We start from the raw sequence: 11,200 nt of genomic DNA, 5'->3' as shown, positions 1-11,200 counted from the left end.
TGCCAAGACATGAATCCCTCCTGCTCTGGCATTTTAAACAAAGTGTCATTTTGGGTTCTCTTTCTTCTTCCTGACTTCATGGGAGGTATGAGTCCTCTAAGCACTGGCTGACAGACAACCAGGCCACTAGGATTAACGAAATTAAAATCTTTGCCTGCTTCTCTGATGTAAGATATCCATAAGAACTGCTTACAAATCATAATGTAGCAGTTTTCATACCAAGTTTGCAGCTGTTTCCTTAATTTCCCCCACAATTATATTTTACTGTTATTTTGCATAACAGTAAAACACAACACCTGCTTCAAATTGCAGTCCTGTTCTAAGTACTGTAATTCTCTTTTGAGACACAAAGTACCGAGACACGAATGAAGTGCAAAACTGCATAATTGCGACATGCTGAAAAGTAAATACAAATGAAAACATCTTCCTGTTATAGAAATGACTGTCATTAAAAAGAATGTTAGCCATCAAAGCACAGAGGGGGAAAAAATACACATTTTCAGACTGGAGAACTTAGTGTTTGCATAAATTAGAGAGTGGTGTAAAAATTACATGGCATTTCTTATGTTCCTGCCATCAATGTCTATTGTGTGAAATACAGAACATTAAGAAGCAAAGGAAATAAAATTCATGTCTAGACCACTGTGACCTCTCTGTAACAATCTCTACACCCGGAGCCAGAAACAGTTTAAATGTTCCTGGAGTAAACTCACTAATTAAACTCAGCAAAATGGCCTAGAAATGAAAGATACATACCTATTATGTAAATATCTAGGTAATGACCTACAGTAGTTAGCATTAGACCCTCCCATTTGAAGTCCAGAAAAGAAAGAACTTAGAAGGTGATCAATTTGCTCTCTTATATGGTCCACTATATCCCACAGTCAACATGGGATTGCCTTTTCTACCAAGTGAGATCTGTGCCTTTTTGCACCTTTGCTCCAGTAAGACAAATAGAACATCTTTTCATCAGCAAGCACAGGCCCCTGTAACTCAAAAGGGTAAATGGGTGGCTGGCACCTCATTTGAATTCATCTTTACCATGTTCTCTTTCAAATGTTTTATCGAAACAGTGCACCTGCAGCGTCTATCTTCTTTAATCTGGAGTCCTTTGAAGAAAATGTCAGACTGAGGCAGAGAGCTTCAAAACTTTCACAGGAACCTTTACAGACAAGTCAAGAAAAAGCTTATTTTTAAAAAATGCTATGTTCACCCCCATTCACATCACAGGATAATCATATATCAAGAATATGAAACACCAACACATGGGAAAGGCATTTTTTTTTTTTTTTTTAAACTCCCTCCTCTAATCTGAGAAACCTGGAAAAAGCTTGAAACAAGACAGAATGATACACCGCCTCAAACTACTAAGAACCTGCATCCCCTTGCTTCATACAGGCAGTAAAACCCTCCAAATGATCAGATTTTGGAGCACCTCATCCTCATCACACACATTACTTTTTATGTATAATATTTAAAGAGAGCAGTACTCTTTTTTAAATTTCCATTTTTATACTTCAATACATTTGCTTTACAAAACAAAGGAACCCAGTACTAAATGCCAGCAATCCTAAAGAAAAATCTAAAAGGGACTGACATTGCCAAACATTCATGCTGGTGCTACTTTGATTTTCTCTTTAAAAAAAAAAAAAAAATCATGTGAGCACATTTTGCATTTCCTAGACAGCAATCACTTCTCCTGTGCCTTAAGCTGTGCAACTTGCAATATTCTTTTTTAGGAATCTAGTGGGAAATCCTTTTAAAGTCTGCTGGCAATGAAAGGATTAAAAGCTGAGGAATTAAATAACTGTCTCCACCTCCTAGACACCAGAAGTCCAATTTACCAAAAGTTTCAAAGCAACAACTCATGACCTCTCTACCCGAACACCGCACGGCACAGCCTATGAGAAAGGAGCCCGGGATTTCCTCGTTTAAACAAGGATGCTCATTTTATTCACTAGCCCCTAAGAATATCGTCCGACCAACCTCCTGGCCGGACTTTGGAACTCGCCGGCTCCAACTCCGCCAAATTTCGCTCTCTCCTCCCTCTGCCGCACAGATCGAGTGCTTTCTCAACTTACGCCCTTACTCTTTTATGCCCATCTCCAGTTACTCATCCCTGTATCCCGGAGCGATGCCCAGAAGCCTTCCGGGCGGTTTCTCCGCCAAGGTTTTTAGACGGATGCACAAAGTTCCACGTGCCCTCTGTCCACAGAGCGCCCTCCCTCCCAACGCACTTACACCTGAACTTGTCTCCAGCACTTCGGACACCCGGCTGGCACATTCTTTCGGAGAGAAAGGGCAGGACTTTTCTCCCGCGCCTCTGGCAACGCGTGGAGTCTATATATGGTGGGGCGGGGGGTGCGGAATTCTCTACTTTGGATTGGTGTGTTTGTTTTAAATCTACGGTGGGCAGTTGTGGGAGAGGGGGGTCAGCAACCACACACACACACACACACACACACACACACACACTCATTCACTCACTCGCGCGCGCGCGCGCCCTGCCCTCCCGGCTCCCGGCCGGCTTGTCCGGGTTACAGCTCCCCCTTCTTTCCTGGAGCACCAGCTCGCCTTACTCGCTCAGTCCCTCGTTGCCACCGCCGTCGTCTCCGCCGCGGCCGCCGCGGCTGGCACTGTTGGCGCTGGCGCTCGCGGCCCCAGGCTCCGCTGGGCGCTTGTCCTTCTTTCTCTACCGCTTCCCCAGCCCCGAATTGATTGATGACCACCGGCGGCCAATGGCTCTGACACCGCGCCATCCTCGCTCGAGCATCACAGCCCCACGCCCCCGACGTCAGCCTCCAGGGCGCGTTGGCATCCCCGAATCCTGAGAGCCGAACCCGCGCCCGGGGCCGCCGGCGCCTCCCTGCTCTCTGCCCCGGAGCTGCCGGGCTGCATCCTTGGAGCGGCAGAGAAAGGGAGGGATCCAGCGAACGTTCGAAGGGGGTGTGGAGGCCACGGATTTCCACCCCCCTCTTTGGAAATCTTTTCTTTCACTTAAAGTTTTGTTTTGTTTTTTTCCCCCCACCCTGACCTGTTTGTGTGTGTTTGCAGCATCTCGATTACACATTTTTCAAGACCTGCATTTGCACTTAATTTGGGGTGTCCTGGGGAGGGGTGTGGTATAAATCCGCCCACTGGGGCATCCTTAATTTCTTTCCTTGCTGGTGGATTCTAATACCCTCCCCAATCTCCAGGAAAAATGCCCCCTTCACCTCCTAGGCCGCAAAACCTCGGAATTCAAAGGTTTTGCAAAGACAACCCTGTTACATGTAAATAGCAAAGAAACTCCTGCCTCCCGAGGGAAGAATCGAGCGGCAACGGTTACTTTTTCTGGCCGTTCGTCCCCCGCCGCCCAGCCCGGGTCGCTGGCCCGCTCTGCAGGCTGCGATCGCGGAGACAGGAGGCGGCGGGGGAGATCCAGGTTGGAGCGCGGGGAGAGGGTGAGAAACGGCCCCGCGCGAGAGCGGCGCGCGCGCAGGCGGCCCGAGGGCGGCCGCGGAGCGCAGACCCAGCACAAAGCTGCGCGGCGCCTTCCCGGCCGCCGCACCTCGCTCCGGCCGCCGCGGGCGCCCAGGGCTCGGGCCAACACAATGCACCCGGGCCTAGGCCCGGGCGGCTCGAACACAGAACCCCGGGACTTTCTAGTAAACAGCTCACCGTGCCCTCGTCCCCACCCCCATCCCCGCCGCCCGGCTTTCGCCGCTGCCCCTCGCCTACACCCCCTCCTTCGCTGCTAAAAGAGCCCGGCGGAGGAGGGAGCGGCGAGGTGGGGACCCCGGGAGGTCGGGGGCCGAGGATAGGGGCGGGGGGAGGGGAGAAGGGCAGAGGGGCGACATGGGGAGTGGGAGGGAGACAGCTCCTAAAAAAGAATTCGCTTTCGCTCCGGGGGTTGGAAAAAAGCCCTCCTCGGGTTCCGAATTGCCCGGAAAGCGCCGACTCGAGCGACTGTCAGGGGCACCGGGGCAACCGCGGTCCGCAGCCTCCGAGCCCCTCGCACGCGCCTCTGACAAGGCACCTCTCACCCGGGCTCCGCTTTGTGTGTGCATTTTTTTCCCTTCCTCTCGCGCGCGGCACCGGGCGCCCGGCCGCCTCCTCCCCCTCCCCCGCCCTCCGCCTCCCTTCCCGGGGCGGATTACCTTTCCCGGGCTGCGCTCCGGGTCCCGGGGATGCCTTCAGCGCCCGACGAGCAAGCGATCCATCGCGGAGCAGCCGGAGCCGGCGGGAGGCGCGCGGGGGGCGCGCGGGGGCGGCGAGGGGCGCGGGCGGGCCAGAACCTTCGACCCCGAAGGTCCCGCCGCGGGCTGGGGCGGGGGGCCGGGGGCGCGGCGCGAGAGGGAGGCGGGGGGCGGGGGGAGAAAGGACCCGAGCAGCCTCGATCTGGGGAGAGAGCGAGCGTGGGGGCGAGGAGAGGGAGCGAGGGCGCGGCGAGCCGGAGGGAACGAGAGCGGTGCAGTGACAGGGACTGCCACTGGGGTCAAAGGAGCAGAGCTCCAGGAAGCAGGGCGGCCGAGGCGCCGCTCCGTGCGCGCTCCCCGGCGGGACCCCGCGCCCTCGCGCGCCCCTGCTGCAGCCCCGGCCCTCTGGAGCCCCCACTGGCGCCCCGAGGCCCCGAGGTTGCGAGAGGAGGCGGGAGCTAAGGGCGAGGCCGGTAGCCTGCTGGTGCTCCCGGGTCAAGCAGGCGGCAGGAAGCTGAGCTGCAAGTTCATCATCATGAGTGTGATCAGCGTAAAAATGATAGGGGACTGAGGAGGGGGGCTACGGAGCCCCAGGAAAATAAAGGGAGTTTTCCCTCCAAATGGGCGTCTTCTGCAAAGGGAACACCCAGGGCCCAGGCCCCCCACCCACCGACCTGCCAGGCGCGGTCTGGAGTCCTGGCACAGCTCCAGGGCGCAGAGCTTGCCTGGGGGCAAGGAGAGCGGCTCCGGCACCGCGCTGAAACTGGGGAGGCCGACCCTGGGTCTCCTCCCTTCTCAGAGCTTAGACTTTAATGGGGTAAAGCTATGCACCTTTTTCTGCACACACAGACACACACACGCATGCACACACACCTCTTTCTTTCTGCAATGTTGTTCCTGAGAAAGAAAAGGCCAACCCAGCTGACAATTTCTTTCACCTCCAGGTTCAATTTAGGGAGGTGAGGAGAGGCAGAGTCTAAGTATTAACATTTTGGCCTTTGGGGCACATTTTCCCCGAAGGATAAGCAGTTCAAAAACATTGTAAAAAATCAGTTTGCCCCCTTTTTTCCCCTGCTACTTTGGATTATGGAAGAAAAGATTTTCGTAAGAAAAGGAAAAGTCGCTGAGATGCTGGAAGACAGAGGACAAGGAAGAGAAGGCTTTTAGAAAACTTGGTTGATGACGTTGACTGTGAAAGACAGGTGACCCTGTGATGTTATGTCATTGTCCGAGTTGAAGGATTTGGATGCCAACCAGCTCTAATTCCTTTGCAGGAGTCAGACTCAAATATCTAGGCATTCTCCACAGGGAAATCCAGTGGATGTGTGTGAGAGGGTGAAGTGTGCTAGGTATACTATGGGACAACGGACTAGACATCCTGGCTGAAATTATAGCCCCTAAAAATAAAAAGGAGCCACTGCAACCTGGTCTGTGGCCTCTGTGTGGAGACTAATTGGTTTCCAGGGTCAGGGGAGGAAGGGAGAGAGGCTGGTAGGAGCCCCTATAAAAAAGATCAAACGGAATTCACTTGAAAACATGTCCCTTTTACAATGGACTTTCCTGGCACTTGAAGTAAGCTATGTCTTATGCCCGAGCTGAAATGAAGGGGAGAAGGTCTTGCTAATGTATTTATTTTGTTGTACGGTATGTCCGAGTGTCCGTCCTTGTCAAATGTGCTGGGAACCATAGGACAGTCACTTTCCTTGCCCAGCATAAACCGCAGCAAGGAGCACTGGTGTAAAAGAACATTAAAGATGGGCAGGGGAATGGACCTTTTATATTTTGTTTTTGATTTCCAGTCCAGCAGCAAACACTGACTGGAGTCATGTTTTTGAAGAAATGCTTGGTTTTCTTTTTTTTTATTCTGTGAGTTAGCAGTATACTCCTTATCTAAATGGTTAAAAATTTTCAACTGATTTTGACTGATTTAAATCTGCACCAGCCAAATCATTTCTGTGGTTTCCTTCCTTTAAAAAAAAAAAAACTTGATAGTTAAAACAACAAAACTAGTTTGTACATGATCCCAGATCTAAATAATGTACACACAAAAAATAAATAATAACCTGTTCTACTTTAGTGGCACATTTTATAGGACACTTAATGATATTAAAAAAAAAATCAAGTCAGTGATCTTTCCGAAGTTGATGAAGAATTGTTTATTATTTAATTGAGTGGGAGAAATTGAGGCAAATAGCTTAAAATTGTAACATGTAGTATAGGAAGAAGTGCACCTTTCTGTGTCTCTGCTAATCAGTTACCTACTGAGAGTGACCAACCTATATTAGGATTTTGAATTTTTATTTCCATTTGTCTACCAAAATAAAAAGCTGGGGAAGTGTACATGAATTTAAACAATAAATTAAGAACAAAAGAAACTCACTTTTCAAATAATCCTCATCCCATGTATTTGAACATACTGCATTTTGTGAAATCATATTCTCTACCAATATAGCTACCTACACTAAAAGCTTGTTTTAAAATGATTGGATGTGAACTATGGCTGTCCCTTGACATCAGCTTTGAAACATCAAGCCTCATTATACCAAATTTTAAATGTTATATTCTGGGAGTTGTGGGTGTTTTGTTTTTTTTTTTTTTAAGGTAAGTAAGCCTATAAGATCCATTTTTGTTGTTGTTGTTAAATTCAATTTTTATTGCTTATGATGGAAAACAAAAGAAGGATGAAAGTCAAATGCCAAGTTTATGCTTGCCTCTATGCAAATATTACAAATATTTTCCTTTAATGGAATGTAAATCTGTACTCTTTCTCCAGTGATTTCATTGAAGGAACTGGCAAATACACTTCCCAATAGCCTGCCGCAGTGTCTTTTAAAATATCATTTCAGAATGCATTCAGGGAAGAAAATGAGAGGTGGAAGCATGGGAGAACCTTAGATGGAAGCCTGGAAAGTGAATACTACTTCCTTTGAAATGTCAGTACTTTATTTGGAGTTGGCTTTCTTTTTCCCTGTAAGAACAGCTTTCCAATACTTCAGGGATACTTGCGCATAACTTAAAACTTCATTTCAGCCTGTGGCTCCTCTTCAGAAAAAAAATTAACTATTTTGCCTCTTTTTTACTTTAAGTTGGTTGCATTTCAATCATTTTCCAACAAAACTTAAGATATATATGATTAGAAATCAGTGACTGTTAATAGAACTATTATGACACAATTAGAAAATTGAGCCAACTAACACCTTTACTTTATTCTAAATTCCTACAGTTTTTACTTTTTTAAAATTTGTTTTAAATGTTTTCATTTTAACCTCCTCAAACTGGAGAATGATGCCCTCTATTCCTTTCTGGTTTTCATTCTTTTGTGCTATGCACATAGTATTAATAGAAATTTGGAAATATTTATTAAACAGCCTTATGAGTCAGTAAATGAGAAAATGAATAAAAGAATTCATGAGTAATTGAAGCAACTACACAATGAAGGAAAATCCATATCATATATGTAGGAATGGAAGTGACATCCTGAGACCAGTGTGGAGGATAAGAGCTAAGGATTTTCTATGGAGTTCAATGAGTACAATTAAAGGGGTTTGTTAACATCTTCAGAAACATGAAATAGTACTTAAGACTATCTCATAAGTTGATTTTCTCATGGAGAAGCTGATGATTTTTATGTATCTCATCCATTTAAAGGCAGCCTTCTTTTTAAATATAGTAGGATGTACAAATAAAGAATTTATATCTTAAAATTTACATATTTAATATACCAAGGTATAGTCTCAAAAGAAAGCTATGTGCTTAACCTGATTCTTTGATAGATCCTTATTTGAAGTGGGCAAAATAAATATATAAATAATAGTTTTTGTTCTTTTTATTTAAAATTTCCTTTTGGTTAACCAATAAAAATGTGTGTGACTAAGAAAGATTCAAGAAACACTAGAACTGGTAAAATTTTGTATCATAAATTTTATAAGCATTATCTTAGAAAGACTAAATCTGAACCACTTTTGCCAGCAGCTTAAGTAATAAACATGGAGGAAGTGAAAAATCTTAAAATTTTGCAAAGCACTTACTAATTCTTACCGTATTTACTAGTTAATGCCTCGCATGTATCAACAAATCAAATGAATATTATTTATGTGATAATAACTTTAGTAATCAATTTCAAAAAAATCTGAGCAAGATACTGAGCATATGCATGATCTCTGTTGCCAGTGTTTGCTGGGTCCTTCCTAAATCGTGGTCCCAATTCTGCAAATGTGGAATGGAATTTAGTGGCACCTGAGATAGGCTTGTCATGGTGGAAGATGAGCAATCTCATTGAAGTAAAAGCCAAAGTAATCACTTTTGAAAGATGGGCAGTGTAGAAGACCCATAATAACCTGATTAAAGAAAATGTATGTGGGGGGTTTCAAGTTTAATAATTCAATTTGACAAGCTAGTATAAGATATATCAATATTTTGAGTAAGCAACATATAATGTAATTTTCCTTCTCAGCAAAAATAAATGCAGTTTTAAAAAATTGACTTTGAGAGACCAGCAGACTCTAAACTCCATTTCTCTCAGTATTATTAATGTTATGGTTCGATTATTTATTAAATATTTTATAGGCTGTGCTCTGTGACAGGCAGAGTACTCAAAACCATGCTGATGATCTTATGATGCAAACAAGCAAAAGTTTTCTCCCACACTATGAAGTATGTAATCTAATGAGCCTGATGAGAGACTGGCTTTAAATAATCACACAAGTAAAAATTGTATCTAAGAAAAGGAGAGGAAACGGGTACCAAGAAAACTTAAAGTAGGGGTACTTTTCCTCCTCCGAGTGAGGAAAGGAATACAAGGATGTCATAGAAAAGAGAAGCAGTCTGGCAGGTTGCTGAGTTCAAAAGGGATCTGTACACAGCTCTGTAGGCAGAAGCCTGAACTAAAGGGCCAAGTTAAAAACATTTGAAGGTCACAGCTAAGGCCCTGTTGAAGATGTTTGACTTTATTCTGAGGGCTCCTGGAAGCTGTTTAAGGATCTTAAGTAGAAAGGCTAACATAATTTGATTTATGTTTTGCAAAGGCCACTCTTGCCCCAGCCTGGAGAATGGATTTTAGGGGGCTAGGGTCAATTTTGGGAGGTCATTTGTAAGCTCTAACAGTCATTAGGTTGAAGGTGATGGTAAGCTCCAGCCAAATAGTTTGGAGGAGGTAAGGCATGAAGAGATGTGAATAGATTTAAGAGATTTGAATACATTTCATGTAATAAAAACAAAGTTTTGTTGTTGTTTAGCCTCTAAGTCATGTCTGACTCTTTTGCGACCCTATGGACTTGTAGCCCTCCAGGCTCCTCTGTCCATGAGATTTTTCAGTGGGTTGGGTTCAATGGAGTAGGTTACCATTTCCTTCTCTAGGGGATCTTCCTAACTCAGGGATCAACCCTCATCTGCATTGGCAAGCAGACGCTTTACCACTGAGCTACCAGGGAAGCCCCAGGACAAAGATTAACAAAATCTTGAAATACTGTCTTAAGGCATGATAGTACGCAGCCAGAGAGGTCGAGAGCTATGCTTACCTGACGACTTCTTTTATTAAAGCCCTTATTCCCCTCATAGGTCAGGCTTCTCCTGTCTCCAAGTCACCCTCATTCTGTTCTCTACATCCTTTTGGGATCCCATCTTGCCATGAAGAACTGCAGTATTAAATACTAGCATAAAATGTCACTAATCTTTTTTTCAAACACACAGATTCTAAAACATCATCCCTCATTCAGTGCCCCATACCTATTTTTGGTCCACATATGGACTTGTCTTGTTTTGTATGAAATATAAATGCAAGAGGTAAGTGTATTTCTGCTTTTGCTGTAAAGTTTGCAGATGCTACATCAATTCCACGTCTGTCCTCATTGGAACTAGTTCATTTTTATTGAATATTCCAAACAATATTCTAAGTGATTCTTAAAATATGGCTGTGTTTTAAGTGAAATCTTCAAAGAAGCAGATATGCTTTCAAAGGAAATACAAGTAAGAATATTGCTCTTTTGGTACAGGATTATTCCATGTGAACCCAAGCAGTCTTCACCAACCCGTTGTGAAGGTGTTCTAGTTGGTGGGTTCCTGATTGTTGCAAGCTAAGTCACTATGGCCCTTCTTAGCAAGTCAGACTGAAAGCATGCAATGGAAATATATACAAACATTTAAGGACATTCATAATGGCAAGCATGTTTTCTAAATTTGCCCCTTTCTTGGCATTTCTACATTTTGAAAGTTCCATCAGTTTTTTCTTCTGTCCTCATGATTACGCATAGTGATCATCTGTAAACAAAGCAAAATCTGTACACAAGAAAACAGAAGAATAGCCATCTTCAGGACATGGTTTTACCAGATACTAAAATAAAAAGAAGGTTTACAGGAGGGCAGTTTTTTAAAAAATCACAGCACTATAATCATGCTCACTACAGAAGGAACTATAAAAAGATTATTTTTTCTCCTCTTCAATATTTTTTCTTTTTCTATTTATTATTTTGTGAAAACAGGAAATACAGACAAGCAAAAAGAAAACATTTAAAAATAACTATAATTTTATCATTCAGAATTGTCCACTGTTGACTTTTGGCTATACAGTTTTCAGTCAAATGTATTTCACAAAAAATGAAGTAAAATTGGGAATGTAGTTAAGTGCATATTGTAGTAGTTGAGGGCAAAGCAAGACTGGAATCCTATCTCTGCCTTTTACTACCTGTGTGACCCTGGGTAAGTTGCTTAAACCCTCCGTGCCTTGGGTTTCCTCATTTGTAAAAAGGAGATATTAATAGTACCTATTTTATAGAACTGTTACAAAGATAAAATGAGTTAGTTTTTTAAGAAAACTAACTTTAAAAATGCAAGATATGTATCAAGTAATTATTGTACAGTCTTGTAATCCATTTCTAAATCTTTTTATACAAAATTAATATAAGCCATTGTAAATAAATTAAAGACTGAAGTACATTAGGAAATAAAAGTTCCCCTTTCTTCCTCATGTCCTATTACCTATGTAACCTGTTCTTTCAACTAAATAGATACTGTGAATATTTCCCCAT

General features: G+C 44.0%; 1 protein-coding gene across 3 annotated transcripts in view; it reads right to left on the bottom strand.

Moving 5' to 3' along the window:
* MPPED2 (metallophosphoesterase domain containing 2) overlaps positions 1-4,328 on the bottom strand; it is a 210,770-nt gene extending 206,442 nt beyond the window's left edge. Inside the window, exon 1 of one of the 3 annotated variants that reach the window (XM_070383626.1) lies at positions 4,140-4,328. The gene's annotated coding sequence lies outside the window, so the exon portion shown is untranslated. Of the gene's footprint in view, positions 1-2,241; positions 2,316-2,579; positions 2,803-4,139 lie in introns of those variants that run through there. The other 2 variants (XM_070383628.1, XM_070383627.1) reach the window with 2 other exon arrangements.
* Positions 4,329-11,200: the final 6,872 nt, after the last annotated feature.

This window comes from Bos mutus, chromosome 15 (genome assembly GCF_027580195.1).
Source record: "Bos mutus isolate GX-2022 chromosome 15, NWIPB_WYAK_1.1, whole genome shotgun sequence".
Taxonomy (NCBI): Eukaryota; Metazoa; Chordata; class Mammalia; order Artiodactyla; family Bovidae; genus Bos; species Bos mutus.
The sequence above is the reverse complement of the archived record's forward strand: the minus strand, read 5'-3'. Positions and strand labels throughout refer to the sequence as shown.